This window comes from Eubalaena glacialis, chromosome 4 (genome assembly GCF_028564815.1).
Source record: "Eubalaena glacialis isolate mEubGla1 chromosome 4, mEubGla1.1.hap2.+ XY, whole genome shotgun sequence".
Taxonomy (NCBI): domain Eukaryota; kingdom Metazoa; phylum Chordata; class Mammalia; order Artiodactyla; family Balaenidae; genus Eubalaena; species Eubalaena glacialis.
In genome coordinates, this window is record NC_083719.1 from 62,293,685 (window position 1) to 62,311,215 (window position 17,531).

Here is a 17,531-nt window from a genome sequence, read left to right on the forward strand (position 1 = left end):
ATTAAAAAAAAAAAAAGCTATTATACACGACAGAAATCTTATCACAGAACCACTGTATTTATAAAGCCTTCTGAATAAAACTTAAAGTGGGAGGTAGAGGAAACCTACCCTGATAAATTAGAGAAAATGAAGGCAAACACACTAACACCAAAACAATGCCAAAGCCACATGTGGAAGATGCCAGAGCTTTTCTGCAGAGTCCCCGCTGCTCATTCGTCCCATTCCCAATGAGTGCCCAGACCAAGGGTGACCCCAGAGCCCACACCCCTCATTTAGGAGAGCCACAGCCTGTCCTTCCTGCCCAGCCCCCCACCAAGACAGCCTCACCCTGGGTCAGAAGCAAAGGCCGAGCCCCGTCCTCTCTCCCTCAAGCTTTCAGGCATCACAGCCAGGTCCCTTCCCCGTGGCACCACACAGTGGAGTTCTTTCTCAAAACACATAAATGACTGATCTTCCAGCCAAGATGGCAGAGACTTCTGCAACAGCTCTCAGAACAGGAAACTTGCCGAAGCGGTCTTTAAAATCAGAAAAGGACACAGGATAAGGGGGATGTGGGGAAGGAACGCTCTCAAGGGGGCACCTGGGAAGGGGAGAAAAGGGGAAAACCCAAGATTCTTTCTCCCATTTTTTCTTCCCCAAGGACAGCATTCAAGGTCAGATTAATGAATGCATCCTCTAAGAACACACCTGACCTTAGCTCACCTGTCCTGGGTTTGACGACCACTCACCATGACAAGTCATGGGGCTATGTGCCCCTCTTTCATGGCCTGCTTTGACCCCAAATCTGATGCTGTGTCCTCCCAATCTGCCCGTTGGCCTCCATATCTTCCCCAATTCCATACGTGGAACTCTGCTCAAGACCCAACTCAAGTGTCATCTTCCGCGGAGCCCTCTCTAAACTTGCTCTTGCCTTTGACCTCTTCCCATCCCTCTCTCCTCTGAGCCCATGCAGACTTCTGAGCATGCCTCTGTCACTCCCAGCACACTGGGTAATAATTATTTGCTTGGTTGACTCCCAGGTCCAGGTACATCCATCCATCTGCTAGCTAACATTTACGAACTGTGGCTTCGGCAACATTACAAAATGGCCATGACTAAGTCCTTGACTAGGAACAGAGGCCTTCTCCAGATCACAGACATTCACATGGCTTACCCTCTCACTTCATTCAAGTCCCTGTACAAATGTCACCTCCTTCCCTCACCGCCCGAGCTGAAGAGCACAGCATACATCCTCTCACTCTCCAGCACTGTCTGCCATCCTCACTCAGCTTTATTTCTCCAAGCTCTCACCACTGCCTGACAGCCATCCATACAGATGGATGAATGGGTAGTTATAGACATATTTAGATATATAGGTACAGATACAGATTTTTTCTAAGTCAGTTGTTTGTCCACTAGAGTGTAAGCTCCATTAAGGCAAGGCCTTGAATGTGCTTGAGTCTGTGCTGTATGGACCCCTAATATCTGTACTAGCACCTGAGACAGACTGAGTTCTTAGTATCAGTTGATGAATACATGTATGGGTAGATGATAATATCTTGGCCAAGAAACCCAAAGGGAAAAGGAGATCAGGTGAGGGTAGCCTCTATTTGCTCACTGAGGCTTTTTTTTTTTTAACAGATCTTTATTGGAGTAAAATTGCTTCACAATACCTTGTTAGTTTCTGTTGCACAACAAAGCAAATCAGCCATATGCATACATATGTCCCCATATCCCCTCCCTCTTGAGCCTTGCTCCCATGCTCCCTAACCCACCCCTCTAGGTCATCACAAAGCACTGAACCGATCTCCCTGTGCTATGCTGCTGCTTCCCACCAGCCAACTATTTTACATTCGGTAGTGTATATGTGTTGATACTAGTCTCACTTCGCCCCAGCTTCACCCTCCCACCCCATGTCATCAAGTCCATTCTCTTTGTCTACCTCTTTATCCTTGCCCTGCAACTAGGTTCATCAGTACCATTTTTTTATATATATATTCCATATATATGTTAGCATACAGTATTTGTTTTTCTCTTTCTGACTTATTTCACTCTGTATCAGACTTCAGGTCCATCCATCTCACTACAAATAACTCAATTTCATTTCTTTTTATGGTTGAGTAATATTCCATTGTATATATGTGCCACATCTTCTTTACCCATTCATCTGTCCATGGACATTTAGGTTGGTTCCATGTCCTGGCTATTGTAAATAGTGCTGCAATGAACACTGTGGTGCATGTCTCTTTTTGAATTATGGTTTTCTCAGGGTATATGCCCAGTGGTGGGACTGCTGGGTCATATGGTAGTTCTATTTTTAATTTTTTAAGGAACCTCCATACTGTTTTCCATAGTGGTTGTATCAATTTACATTCCCACCAAAAGTGTAAGAGGGCTCCCTTTTCACCACACCCTCTCCAACATTTACTGTTTCCAGATTTTTTGATAATGGCCATTCTGACCAGCGTGAGGTGATACCTCACTGTAGTTCTGATTTGCATTTCTCTAATAATTAGTGATGTTGAGCATCTTTTCATGTGCCTCTTGGCCATCTGTATGTCTTCCTTGGTGAAATGTCTATTTAGGTCTTCTGCCCATTTTTTAACTGGATTGTCTGTTTTTTTTTTTATATTGAGTTCCATGAGCTGTTTGTATATTTTGGAGATTAATCCTTCGTCTGTTGTTTCATTTGCAAATATTTTCTCCCATTCTGAGGGTTGTCTTTTCGTCTTGTTCATGGTTTCCTTTGCTGTGCAAAAGCTTTTAAGTTTAATTAAGTCCCATTTGTCTATTTTTGTTTTTATTTCTGTTACTCTAGGAGGTGGGTCAAAAAGGATCTTGCTGTGGTTTATGTCAAAGAGTGTTCTTCCTCTAAGAGTTTTACAGTGTCTGGTCTTACATTTACGTCTTTAATCCATTTGGAGTTTATTTTTGTGTATGGCGTTAGGTAGTGTTCTAATTTCATTTTTCTATATGTAGATGTCCAATTTTCCCAGCACCACTTATTGAAGAGGCTGTCTTTTCTCCATTGAATGTTCTTGCCTCCTTTGTTGTAAATTAGGTGCCCAGATGTGCATGGGTTTTTCTCTGGGCATTCTATCCTGTACCATTGGTCTATAATTTTGTTTTTGTGCCAATACCATACTGTCTTGATTACTGTAGCTTTGTGGTATAGTTTGAAGTCAGGGAACCTGATTCCTCCAACTCCGTTTTTCTTTCTCAAGATTGCTTTGGGCTTCAAGATGGCGGAAGAGTAAGATGCGGAGATCACCTTCCTCTCCACAAATACATCAGAAATACATGTACATGTGGAACAGCTCCTACAGAACACCTACTGAATGCTGGCAGAGGACCTCAGACCTCCAAAAAGGCAAGAAACTCCCCACGTACCGGGGTAGGGCAAAAGAAAAAAGAAAAAACAGAGACAAAAGAATAGGGACGGGACATGCACCAGTGGGAGGGAGCTGTGAAGGAGGAAAGGTTTCCACACACTAGGAAGCGCCTTTGCGGGCAGAGACTGCGGGTGGCGGAGGGGGGGAGCTTCGGAGCCACGGAGGAGAGTGCAGCAACCGGGGTGCAGAGGGCAAAGCGGAGAGATTCCCGCACAGAGGATTGGTACCGACCAGCACTCACCAGCCCGAGAGGCTTGTCTGTTCACCCGCCGGGACGGGTCGGGGCTGGGAGCTGAGGCTCCAGCTTCGGTCTGATCCAAGGGAGAGGGCTGGGGTTGGCAGCGTGAACACAGCCTGAAGGGGGCTAGTGTGCCACAGCTAGCCAGGAGGGAGTCCGGGAAAAGGTCTGGAGCTGCCGAAGAGGAAAGAGACTTTTTCTTGCCTCTTTGTTTCCTGGTGCGCGAGAAGAGGAGATTAACAGCTCCAGAGATGGGCGCGAGCCGCGGCTACCAGCGCGGACCCCAGAGATGCGCATGGGACGCTAAGGCTGCTGCTGCCGCCACCAAGAAGCCTGTGTGCAAGCACAGGTCACTATCCACACCTCCCCTCCCAGGAACCTGTGCAGCCCGCCACTGCCAGGGTCCCGTGATCCAGGGACAACTTCCCCGGGAGAACACACAGCGCGCCTCAGGCTGGTGCAACGTCATGTTGGCCTCTGCCGCCGCAGGCTCGCCCTGCATCCGTACCCCTCCCTCCCCCCGGCCTGAGTGAGCCAGAGCCCCCGAATCAGCTGCTCCTTTAACCCCGTCCTGTCTGAGCGAAGAACAGACGCCCTCAGGCAACCTACACCCAGAGGCGGGTCCAAATCCAAAGCTGAACCCCGGGAACTGTGCGAACAAAGAAGAGAAACGGAAATCTCTCCCAGCAGCCTCAGAAGCAGCGGATTAAAGCTCCACAATCAACTTGATGTACCCTGCATCTGTGGAATACCTGAATAGACAATGAATCATCCCAAATTGAGGAGGTGGACTTCGGGAGCAAAGATATATATATTATTTCCCTTTTTTTCTTTTTGTGAGTGTGTGTCTGTATGCTTCTGAGTGTGATTTTGTCTGTATAGCTTTGCTTTTACCATTTGTCCTAGGATTCTGTCTGTCCGTTTTTTTTTTTTTTTACTTAAAAAAATTTTTTTTACTAATTATTTTTTAAGTTTTTTATATTAATAACTTTATTTTATTTTATTTACCTTCTTTTTTCTTTCTTTCTTTTTTTTTTTCTCCTTTTTATTCTGAGCCATGGGGATGACAGGCTCTTGGTGCTCCAGCCAGGCATCAGGGCTGTGCCTCTGAGGTGGGAGGGCCAAGTTCAGGACACTGGTCGACAAGAGACCTCCCAGCTCCACGTAGTATCAAACAGCGAAAATCTCCCAGAGATCTCCATCTCAACGCCAAGACCCAGCTCCCCTCAACAACCAGCAAGCTACAGTACTGGACACCCTATGCCAAACAACTAGCAAGACAGGAACACAACCCCACCCATTAGCAGAGAGGCTGCCTAAAATCATAATAAGGCCACAGACACCCCAAAACACACCACCAGACGTGGACCTGCCCACCAGAAAGACAAAATCCAGCCTCATCCACCAGAACACAGGCACTAGTCCCCTCCACCAGGAAGCCTACACAACCCACTGAACCAGCCTTAGCCACTGGGGACAGACACCAAAAACAACGGGAACTACGAACCTGCAGCCTGTAAAAAGGAGACCCCAAACACAGTAAGTTAAGCAAAATGAGAAGACAGAAAAACACACAGCAGATGAAGGAGCAAGGTAAAAACACACCAGACCTAACAAATGAAGAGGAAATAAGCAGTCTACCTGAAAAAGAATTCAGAATAATGATAGTAAAGATGATCCAAAATCTTGTAACTAGAATAGAGAAAATACAAGAAACATTTAACAAGGACCCAGAAGAACTAAAGAGCAAACAAACAGTGATGAACAACACAATAAATGAAATTAAAAATTCTCTAGAAGGGATCAACAGCAGAATAACTGAGGCAGAAGAACGGATAAGTGACCTGGAAGATAAAATGGTGGAAATAACTACTGCAGAGCAGAATAAGGAAAAAGGATGAAAAGACTTGAGGACAGTCTCAGAGACCTCTGGGACAACATTAAACGCACCAACATTCGAATTATAGGGGTCCCAGAAGAGGAAGAGAAAATGAAAGGGACTGAGAAAATATTTGAAGAGATTATAGTTGAAAACTTCCCTAATATGGGAAAGGAAATAGTTAATCAAGTCCTGGAAGCACAGAGAGTCCCATACAGGATAAATCCAAGGAGAAACACACCAAGACACATATTAATCAAACTATCCAAAATTAAATATAAAGAAAACATATTAAAAGCAGCAAGGGAAAAACAACAAGTAACACACAAGGGAATCCCCATAAGGTTAACAGCTGATCTTTCAGCAGAAACACTGCAAGCCAGAAGGGAGTGACAGGACGTATTTAAAGTGATGAAGGAGAAAAACCTACAACCAAGATTACTCTACCCAGCAAGGATCTCATTCAGATTTGATGGAGAAATTAAAACCTTTACAGACAAGCAAAAGCTGAGAGAGTTCAGCACCACCAAACCAGCTTTACAACAAATGCTAAAGGAACTTCTCTAGGCAGGAAACACAAGAGAAGGAAAAGACCTACAATAACAAACCCAAAACAATTACGAAAATGGTAATAGGAACATACATATCGATAATTACCTTAAATGTAAATGGATTAAATGCTCCAACCAAAAGACATAGACTGGCTGAATGGATACAAAAACAAGACCCGTATACGTGCTGTCTACAAGAGACCCACTTCAGACCTAGGGACACTTACAGACTGAAAGTGAGGGGATGGAAAAAGATATTCCATGTCAATGGAAATCAAAAGAAAGCTGGAGAAGCAATTCTCATATCAGACAACATAGACTTTAAAATAAAGACTATTAGAAGAGAAAAAGAAGGACACTACATAATAATCACAGGATCGATCCAAGAAGAAGATATAACAATTGTAAATATTTATGCACCCAACATAGGAGCACCTCAATACATAAGGCAAATACTAACAGCCATAAAAGGGGAAATCGACAGTAACACAATCATAGTAGGGGACTTTAACACCCCACTTTCACCAATGGACAGATCACCCAAAATGAAAATAAATAAGGAAACACAAGCTTTAAATGACACATTAAACAAGATGGACTTAATTGGTATTTATAGGACATTCCATCCAAAAACAACAGAATACACATTCTTCTCAAGTGCTCATGGAACATTCTCCAGGATAGATTATATCTTGGGTCACAAATCAAGCCTTGGTAAATTTAAGAAAATTGAAATCGTATCAAGTATCTTTTCTGACCACAACGCTATGAGACTAGATATCAATTACAGGAAAAAAATCTGTAAAAAATACAAACACATGGAGGCTAAACAATACACTACTTAATAACCAAGAGATCACTGAAGAAATCAAAGAGGAAATCAAAAAATACTTAAAAACAAATGACAATGAAAACACGACAACCCAAAACCTATGGGATGCAGCAAAAGCAGTTCTAAGAGGGAAGTTTATAGCAATACAATCCTACCTTAAGAAACAAGAAACATCTCAAATAAAAAACCTAACCTTACACCTAAAGCAATTAGAGAAAGAAGAACAAAAAAACCCCAAAGCTAGCAGAAGGAAAGAAATCATAAAGATCAGATCAGAAATAAATGAAAAAGAAATGAAGGAAACGATAGCAAAGATCAATAAAACTAAAAGCTGGTTCTTTGAGAAGATAAACAAAATTGATAAACCATTAGCCAGACTCATCAAGAAAAAAAAGGGAGAAGACTCAAATCAATAGAATTAGAAATGAAAAAGGAAAAGTAACAACTGACACTGCAGAAATACAAAGGATCATGAGAGATTACTACAAGCAACTCTATGCCAATAAAATGGACAACCTGGAAGAAACCGACAAATTCTTAGAAATGCACAACCTGCCGAGACTGAACCAGGAAGAAATAGAAAATATGAACAGACCAATCACAAGCACTGAAATTGAAACTGTGATTAAATATCTTCCAACACACAAAAGCCCAGGACCAGATGGCTTCACAGGCGAATTCTATCAAACATTTAGAGAAGAGCTAACACCTATCCTTCTCAAACTCTTCCAAAATATAGCAGAGGGAGGATCACTCCCAAACTCATTCTACGAGGCCACCATCACCCTGATAGCAAAACCAGACAAAGATGTCACAAAGAAAGAAAACTACAGGCCAATATCACTGATGAACATAGATACAAAAATCCTCAACAAAATACTAGCAAACAGAATCCAACAGCACATTAAAAGGATCATACACCATGATCAAGTGGGGTTTATCCCAGTAATGCAAGGATTCTTCAATATACGCAAATCAATCAATGTGATACACCATATTAACAAAGTGAAGGAGAAAAACCATATGATCATCTCAATAGATGCAGAGAAAGCTTTCGACAAAATTCAACACCCATTTATGATAAAAGCCCTCCAGAAAGTAGGCATGGAGGGAACTTTCCTCAACATAATAAAGGCCACATATGACAAACCCACAGCCAACATTGTGCTCAGTGGTGAAAAACTGAAACCATTTCCACTAAGATCAGGAACAAGACAAGGTTGCCCACTCTCACCACTGTTATTCAACATAGTTTTGGAAGTTTTAGCCACAGCAATCAGAGAAGAAAAAGAAATAAAAGGAATCCAAGTCAGAAAAGAAGAAGTAAAGCTGTCACTGTTTGCTGATGACATGATACTATACATAGAGAATCCTAAAGATGCTACCAGAAAACTACTAGAGCTAATCAATGAAATTGGTAAAGTAGCAGGATACAAAATTAATGCACAGAAATCTCTTGCATTCCTATACACTAATGATGAAAAATCTGAAAGTGAAATTAAGAAAACACTCCCATTTACCATTGCAACAAAAAGAATAAAATACCTAGGAATAAACCTACCTAAGAAGACAAAAGACCTGTATGCAGAAAATTATAAGACACTGATGAAAGAAATTAAAGATGATACAAATAGATGGAGAGATATACCATGTTCTTGGATTGGAAGAATCAACATTGTTAAAATGACTCTACTACCCAAAGCAATCTACAGATTCAATGCAATCCCTATCAAACTACCACTGGCATTCTTCACAGAACTAGAACAAAAATTTCACAATTTGTATGGAAACACAAAAGATCCCGAATAGCCAAAGCAATCTTGAGAAAGAAAAACGGAGCTGGAGGAATCAGGCTCCCTGACTTCAGACTATACTACCGAGCTACAGTAATCAAGACAGTGTGGTACTGGCACAAAAACAGAAATATAGATCAATGGAACAGGATACAAAGCCCAGAGATAAACCCACACACATATGGTCACCTTATCTTTGATAAAGGAGGCAAGAATATACAGTGGAGAAAAGACAGCCTCTTCAATAAGTGGTGCTGGGAAAATTGGACAGGTACATGTAAAAGTATGAAATTAGAACACTTCCTAACACCATCCACAAAAATAAACTCAAAATGGATTAAAGACCTAAATGTAAGGCCAGGCACTATCAAACTCTTAGAGAGAAACATAGGCAGAACACTGTATGACATAAATCACAGCAAGATCCTTTTTGACCCACCTCCTAGAGAAATGGAAATAAAAACAAAAATAAACAAATGGGATCTAATGAAACTTAAAAGCTTTTGCACAGCAAAGGAAACCATAAACAAGACGAAAAGACAACCCTCAGAATGGGAGAAAATATTTGCAAATGAAGCAACTGACAAAGGATTAATCTCCAAAATTTACAAGCAGCTCATACAGCTCAATATCAAAAAAACAAACAACCCAATCCAAAAATGGGCAGAAGACCTAAATAGACATTTCTCCAAAGAAGATATACAGATTGCCAACAAACACATGAAAGAATGCTCAACATCACTAATCATTAGAGAAATGCAAATCAAAACTACAATGAGATATCATCTCACACCGGTCAGAATGGCCATCATCAAAAAATCTACAAACAATAAATGCTGGAGAGGGTGTGGAGAAAAGGGAACCCTCTTGCACTGTTGGTGGGAATGTAAGTTGATACAGCCACTATGGAGAACAGTATGGAGGTTCCTTAAATAACTAAAAATAGAACTACCATACGACCCAGCAATCCCACTACTAGGCATATACCCTGAGAAAACCATAATTCAAAAAGAGTCATGTACCACAATGTTCATTGCAGCTCTATTTACAATAGTCAGGACATGGAAGCAACCTAAGTGTCCATCGACAGATGAATGGATAAAGAAGATGTGGCACATATATACAATGCAATATTACTCAGCCATAAAAAGAAACGAAATTGAGTTATTTGTAGTGAGATGGATGGACCTAGAGTGTGTCATACAGAGTGAAGTAAGTCAGAAAGAGAAAAACAAATACCGTATGCTAACACATATATATGGAATCTAAGAAAAAAAAAAAAAAGGTCATGAAGAACCTAGGGGCAAGACAGGAATAAAGACACAGACCTACTAGAGAATGGACTTGAGGATATGGGGAGGGGAAAGGGTAAGCTGTGACAAAGTGAGAGAGTGGTATGGACATATATACACTATGAAACGTAAAACAGATAGCTAGTGGGAACCAGCCACATAACACAGGGAGATCAGCTCGGTGCTTTGTGACCACCTAGAGGGGTGGGATAGGGAGGGTGGGAGGGAGGGAGACGCAAGGGTGAAGAGATATGGGAACATATGTATATGTATAACTGATTCACTTTGTTACAAAGCAGAAACTAACACACCATTGTAAAGCAATTACACTCCAATAAAGATGTTAAAAATAAATTAATTATTAATTTAAAAAAAATTCCTTTGGCTATTTGGGGTCTTTTGTGTTTCCATACGAATTGTAAGATTTTTTGTTCTAATTCTGTGAAGAATGCCATTTGATAGGGATTGCACTGAATCTGTAGATTGCTTTGGGTAGTATAGTCATTTTCACAATATTGATTCTTCCAATCCAAGAACATGGTATATTTCTCCATCTGTTTATATCATCTTTGATTTCTTTCATCAGTGTTTTATAGTTTTCTGAGTACAAGTCTTTCGCCTCCTTAGGCAGGTTTATTCCTAGATATTTTATTCTTTTTGTTGCAATGGTAAATGGGAGTGTTACCTTAATTTCTCTTTCTGATTTTTCGTTGTTGGTGTATAGGAATGCCAGAGATTTCTGTGCATTAATTTTGTATCCTGCAAATTCATTGATTAGGTCTAGTAGTTTTCTGGTGGCACCTTTAGAATTTTCTATGTATAGTATCATGTCATCAGCAAACAGTGACAGTTTTACTTCTTGTTTGAAGTACAGTTGGCCCTCTGTATTGGCAGGTTTTAATCCAAGGCTGATTGAACCTGCATACGCAAAACCCATGGATAGGGACTTCCCTGGTGGTCTAGTAGGTAAGACTCCATGCTCCCAATGCAGGGGGCCTGGGTTCGATCCCTGGTGGGGGAACTAGATCCCACACGCATATCGCAACTAAGAGTTCGCATGCCATGACTATGAAGTCTGCATGCCGCAACTAAGACCCGGCACAGCCAATAAGTAAATATTAAAAAGAAAAAAAAAACCCATGGGTATGAGGGCCAACTGTAACTGGTTGGGCAACCAGGTAGGGGGGATTCCAGTAAGCAAAAGGCAGGAACTGAAGCAAGGAGTTTAGAGCAGACAACAGAATTTGGGAAATTATCAGGAGATGGCTGAAGCCATAGTTAAGGGTGAGATTACCCTGGAGTAAGGGAAGAGCTGGCTATTGTATAGTAAAAAAAAATTAATAGCATCTACCTCACAGGGATGCATACTAAAGGAGTGACTGCATGTGAAATATCTGATCTGTCTCGTCGAGGCTTAGCCAAATTACTCTATAGACAACAGGTGCTCGAAAAATGCTTATGAATATATGAACACCTATTAAGACTAAGACCAACCATCCTCAGTGCCACCTTACCCGCACAACATGGATTCGAGAATTGTATATTTACACGAGGCTGTTTTTCTCATGTAGGATTCTGAGCTAGTCCAGTCTGATCAAAGATTAAGAGATACTCCAGCGTTATCTACAGTGTGGAATAACGCTGCATTATGTGTTATTATCCAGTGCCGGAAAGAAAGCAGGCAGGAACACAATTACTCAGAATAGGGTATAAAAGGAAAAAGCTCATTCCTACAAGGTCAGTGAACATGAGCGTCCACCATGGCGCAAGCACTGTAGTTACAGGTTTGAACGTAAATCCACAAGGAGAAAAATTTCCTGGCACAGACTAAAAGCAGTGACAAATGTGGCATTTGAGCTAAACTCAAAAGATGAGTCAAATGTAAAGGTCCAATCTCAGGATAGAAAAAAAAATCACTGGTTGGCTTAGGTGGTTTGCTTTTAAGTTGCTTAACTAAAAATAACCACCCAGAATCAGCAATGGGAAACACACGTCACCGTGAGTGCCCCGTTCAGAAGAGTTAGTCAAGGAGGTGAAGGAAGGCCCAACCTCAACACGCACAGGGGCCGAAGCAACTGGGCGAGGCGTCTGCTCTAAGCGTGCTGCAGAGGGTCCTCGAGCACAGGGCCCCAGGGGTGCCGCTGGCGGGGTGCAGGAGGAAGCGAGCAGAGTGCTTCCCCAGCTACAACTTCGGGGTCTCTGCTTTTATCTTTTTCTTCTGCGTTAAAATTCCACTTAAAATCTTGCTTGACGAAAGCACTCGACGGTGAAAACACACACTTCGGAAGCCACTGACCTGGAGTAAATTAATTCCGGGGATAAAAATCAACAGACGTTTTAAAATTCTAATTTTTATACCCATTTTCACAATTGGCTCAAGACTATGATGATTGGTGCAGAGATCAAGAGGCACTTAAGTTTTATACTTCTGTAATGTTTATAATGAAAACAAATACTTTTCTCATCAAAGAAGTGCTCGAGATAACGTTAGCTCAGATGACTTGTCTTTCCTTATCTTTCATAGAAGACAGATTACAGCTAAATCTAATTGCTTCCCTGGGCAAAAATGAAATCCTACTGAGGGCTCATACATGACTGCATGTATGCTAAGAAACAAGAGAAAATGTTCTGTGTGTAATTAGTAGTAAAAATCTATTCATACAGAACCATTCTCTGGGGGAACTGTGTGCCCTGGAATCATATTTTTCCAAACAACTTTCATAAGATTCCTGTACGCTATTCTTTTACAGATGAAAACCAAGTGTTTCAAATAATTACAAAATGGTATTTCAATGAAGAAATGAGAACAGCTACAGAGAACAATGGACTTTAAGGAGTTAAAATAGAAGCAGATTTCTCTTCTAATGCCAACCCTTCTCCCAATTCCCAAAAAAGAGGAGGGTACTGTCACAGCAAGAACTATAGAGCATTATTTCAGTAATCTCTACTCTAACTTAGCCTTGGAAGTTTTGTCTTCAGGCTAGAGAGACCCACGAGCAGCAGGCACCGAGACCCTGGCTCACAGGGAGAATTTAAAAGATTTTTCTCATAGCTGTTAAAGATGTAGGCAGCATGCCCTCCATCCACCAAGATGAGACGCCAAGCCCTCCATAACCAGGACCTGCCTGCAAGGTCCCAGGAGGAAAAGCTGAGTTCGGATATCCTTCCAGGCTCTCTAACCCTCCCTGTGACCCATGGCACACATGTGAGAAGCAGCTGGTCAGGGTTAAAAGTACAGTCTGGCCCCAGAGCCCTGCCCAGCTAACTGGCCCCCAGAGCTACTGAACCCTGACCTTGGCTTCACCATACCCCATTCTCTAACCAAATGTGTTAACTGGCTGCAGATTCTTGAACTATGTATGCCTCAGATGCATTTCCCAACACACACACACACACACACACACACACACACACACACACACACAGTGATAGGACAGAATTTTCTCTAGCGAGAGAATATTATTTTATTTGTTAATATCAATAGCTAAGCACTTAAGCAGCAAATTCAACTACAATCAATGGTAAACAGCAACCTGCAACTGGTTTAAATCCCTCTCTCCGCAACACTCTTCTGTGTTAGAGGATGCCTCACTGAAATCTCCAGATAACATTTTCCTCAGAGACAATTCTGCTGATGCATCAGTTTTGGTTCCTGACCTTTCATTTACATGAACCATTCACGCTAGAACAGGACGATTCTTCCTTTAGCCAGGCCTCCTGCTCTCACTGTGTGTATTCCTCAGTCACCGAACGTTTCAGCGCCTCAAAGCTCTCTGTGTATAGCTCAGAACTGCTGACTGTTAGGGCAGGAAGAACCTCAGAGATGATCTGATACAAAGCCATCATTTTTTCAAACTGGGAACTCAGTCCAGAGAAGAGAAGTGACAAAAAAGTCTGGGTGGCGAAGCTGGGGACAGCAAACTGGGCACTCCCTCCTAATCCTGTGTTCATGCCAGGGGATTAAAAACCAGGTTCCTCAGGGCCCTGGGTTACTCAGCTGTGTCTCAGGAACCATGAGGCAGGAGGAGGCCGAGGGGCAACCCCCAGAACAGCTGCAGTTTATCTGTTTCATATATTAAACACAAGATTTCATTTGAAAGAAAGGGTTTCACTGTAAATAAACAAACATCTTGAAAACCACCACATGGCAGAACCAACTTCAAATAAATGGAAAGTTAAAAGAGAGAAAGAACTAAAAACATAGGGTCTTACTTTAATGAATGTGTCCTTTTTTAAATGGAACAAGGAAAGAAAACAGCACTAAAACCAAATGTTATAGCTTAAGAGTTCTCTCCTTTATTTTTGCCTGTCCAGGAAAATAAAACAAACAAACAAAAAAGACAAAGAGAAGAAAAACAAAGGGAAGGTAGTATATTTTAGTTTCTAGGTCCCTGGGAATGTCTTAAATCCATATTACATTGACTGGGCAATTTCAAGAAACAGAGTCACATAGGACATTGACCTAACTAAAATTCTTAAGATAAATCTATCTTCACTAAAAAGAATGGAAGAAAGGTTTTCATAAGTTACTGGTACACGCACACACAAAAGCCCTCCAATTTTACCTTTTGTTTTCCTGTCTGCTGAGCACCTTGAATAGCTTATAACGTCTCTCATTTCTAAAAAACCAATTCTTTCTTACAGATGCTCAAAAGCCAATGAACAGTGTGTCTTTAAGGTCAGTAGGTGGGAGGGAAGCTGGTTTGTCACTATGTGGTAGGCTAGAGCTGGATGCAGTCTGCAGAAGTAGACGGCCAGCCCCGGGGACACTGGGAATTCAGCAAGTCACTAAGAACTATGCTCACTGTGGTTTGGCATGCCACAAAAACTTTTCTTGACTTTTTCAGTTTTGTCATTCTAGACTCCTACTGGAGCCAGATGATTTAAAAATCTTGTTTCAGACAATCTTCTTAACTTTTTTAAGTTAATAGCTTCCAATGTCACTGAACCAACCAACCTCTTCACATTTTATAGACCATTTAAAGCCAGCAAGTTTGATCATTTAGTAAAGCAATAGTTCTTTACAGGAAGTGCCCTCGAGCTAAGCACTGCTCTTTGGGGAGTTTGTTAATATGCTCAGTCAAGTCAGCTCTGTTGAAGCCAAGTGAGCTCCCAGTGCCACCCTCTGAAAAGATCAAATGTCATCTTCTAAAAGGACTTCTTCCTTCCTCCCTCCTACTCACTCCCAAATTTCCACAAGCAACATTAGCATACAACACAAATGAGAGACACAGTCATTTCAGGGCATGGGGAAGTCAAACATTTTTAAGAAGTCAAAAGACAATGGAACAAAGTACTGATTTTCCTTATGTTCTAAGGATATATGAATATTAACATGAGTTGTTTTCTAAACTTGGGAACTCTGCAAGATGCCATCTTGGTTAGCCTCCAAACAGACTTACTTAAGTGACCTAATTTTCATGTTCTACTTTTGAAGATCTCCAGGACAGAAATTCCACAATCTCCACTGGTAACCTGAACTGTGGTTTAATTTCCTTCAGAGTCAAAGGTGACTGTTTATTTCAACTTTTTTAAAAAAGTTAAACAAGAGCTTAACTCTTGTTAAAAGATGTCATTTGAACCCTGAAACTAGTAACTGGAACAACACAAAGTGAATAACCAAGAACCATGCTATAGGTTAAACCACAGACATCAGAAATGTGCCTGGCTTACAAGGATGGTTATGCTGTTCTCTCCGCCCAGATGACCCTATATGCACCATGGGTGTCTGCACTCATGACTCAAATTCACAAGTTTAAGAAATGACTCTACAGCTTCTGGAAAGAAAGAAACTCATGTGCAATGAAGAGGTCTCTCATAGTCACTGGTGAAAATCATTCCCAGGTCTTCCACACTTTCCAAATGAGTAGAAATTTTGGGTTTTGGTGTCCTTTTCCTTTTCTGTTTTTCTAAGAGTCCCCTAAGCAATATCATGCTCAGGTTTCCTAAATCTTTTTTAAGGTGAACTTTCCACTGAGCTACCCCTTGAAACAAGTCTTCTGGAGATTTTGCCCTTGACCTCCTGGAATTTTTCAGTGAAACTCAAAAGAGATGTTTACCTGACCTCCTAATGAAAGCTCTATTTTTAATTCCTTGAACTTTTCTGTCTTTTCTTGTTGTGCCCTCTGGGAAAGAAAGACAAGTACAGTTGTTGGCTTGTTCTCAACTGGCAAACACCAAGATAATCCAGTTCTAATAAGTTTCTCAAGAATTTGGATAGCATCGCAAAGATATTAAGTATGTTCTCTTCTATGGCATGGTTGTTTGCACTTCACCTTTTCAGAGGATCAACGTAAAGATAGGAAATGCCAGCACATTACCTTTGTGACAAAAAAAAAAGATGTCAATCACAGAAAGAATAAAAGGAATATTACTGGGTTTTTCAAAAGCAATGAGAGAGCAGGAAAAAACTATGACCTAAGGGGCAGAGAGAAGAAGGAATGAGACCATTTTGCCAATTGGTGTCCAAATGAGGCTGAGTTCAGGCTCCCTCTAGCAGGGGGCATTTGGAGAGGTTTGGAATTGAGCACCCACAACCAGGTGTAGTTGATAATTTCCTTTTTCTTGCAAGAAGGAAGGTTGCTGGCAGTTCCATTTCAAATGGAAACCTGTTTGGGAATGGGTTGGGTCATATATATTTCAGGGGCTTCTCAGTCCACCCGGGGACAGGTACTTTCCCCTGCTAAGAGATCAAGGGGTGAGATGAATGGCTTCACTTTACTGCCAATTTCCTCTAGGAATTCTCTTCCAGGAATCATTCAGTATAAGGCTTCCAACACCATTCCACTCCACTCATCTCACACACTAGGTTCCCAGTAGCATGCTTGCTCTTAGCTACATGTCCTCTAACAAGGACAAAACTACCACGTGATCCATCAACAACATACGTGAGCACTGTGAGGGCTCAGAGACTCCAAGTCCAGCTCTCTGCTGCCTAGAAGCTACAATTCAGTGGCAGGGAGGCTGCTTATTCATAAATAGCTGTGTTTCGAGCAGACCCTTCTGAGAAGGTACACTCAGTAACACACTCAGTATGACACTCAAACCTCAGTACAAAAGTTTATTTCCTCCACCTTTTTGAATCTGAGTCTGCAAAAAAAGGAAAGAAAAAAGAAAAAGATGAAAACTGCCCTCAAACAAAGCAAAAAAGGCCCTCACACGGCCTATGAAGGGCCCCAAGTTGAGTGATTCTGGTCTGGCCATTTTCCTGCAGCATGGGTCAAAGCAGAGCAACTACTGAAGCTGTGGTTGGAATATTCTCAGATTTCAGGACTGAGCCAAGTAGAAAGATGCATCTGTCGAAATGCCCACCATACTGCGTAATTTATACTGGTTGACTGAGCGGACTGATGGAGCTGTAGGACTCTTGAAAACTGCTCCTGGAATCTCATTTACCACTTTTCATTTATATTCCAGCTTATCATATCTAATCAAGGACTTTAACAGGGATCTTTAGGTGAAGGAAAAGACCAAGCAAGTCCCTGGAGCTTCCTCAACTATAATAATCAGAAGGAAGATGTTTTAGGAAGAGGCTGGTAGAGAAATTCATTCAGTTAACAATAACAGGAAATGAGT

At 41.5% G+C, this 17,531-nt stretch overlaps 1 protein-coding gene across 3 annotated transcripts in view; it reads right to left on the minus strand.

The window, feature by feature from the left end:
• LHFPL2 (LHFPL tetraspan subfamily member 2) overlaps positions 1-17,531 on the minus strand; it is a 173,170-nt gene that overhangs the window by 90,319 nt on the left and 65,320 nt on the right. The window contains exon 1 of one of the 3 annotated variants that reach the window (XM_061189384.1): positions 12,018-12,049. The exons of the other annotated variants lie outside the window; for them this stretch is intronic. The gene's annotated coding sequence lies outside the window, so the exon portion shown is untranslated. Of the gene's footprint in view, positions 1-12,017; positions 12,050-17,531 lie in introns of those variants that run through there. 3 annotated transcript variants of the gene reach the window in all.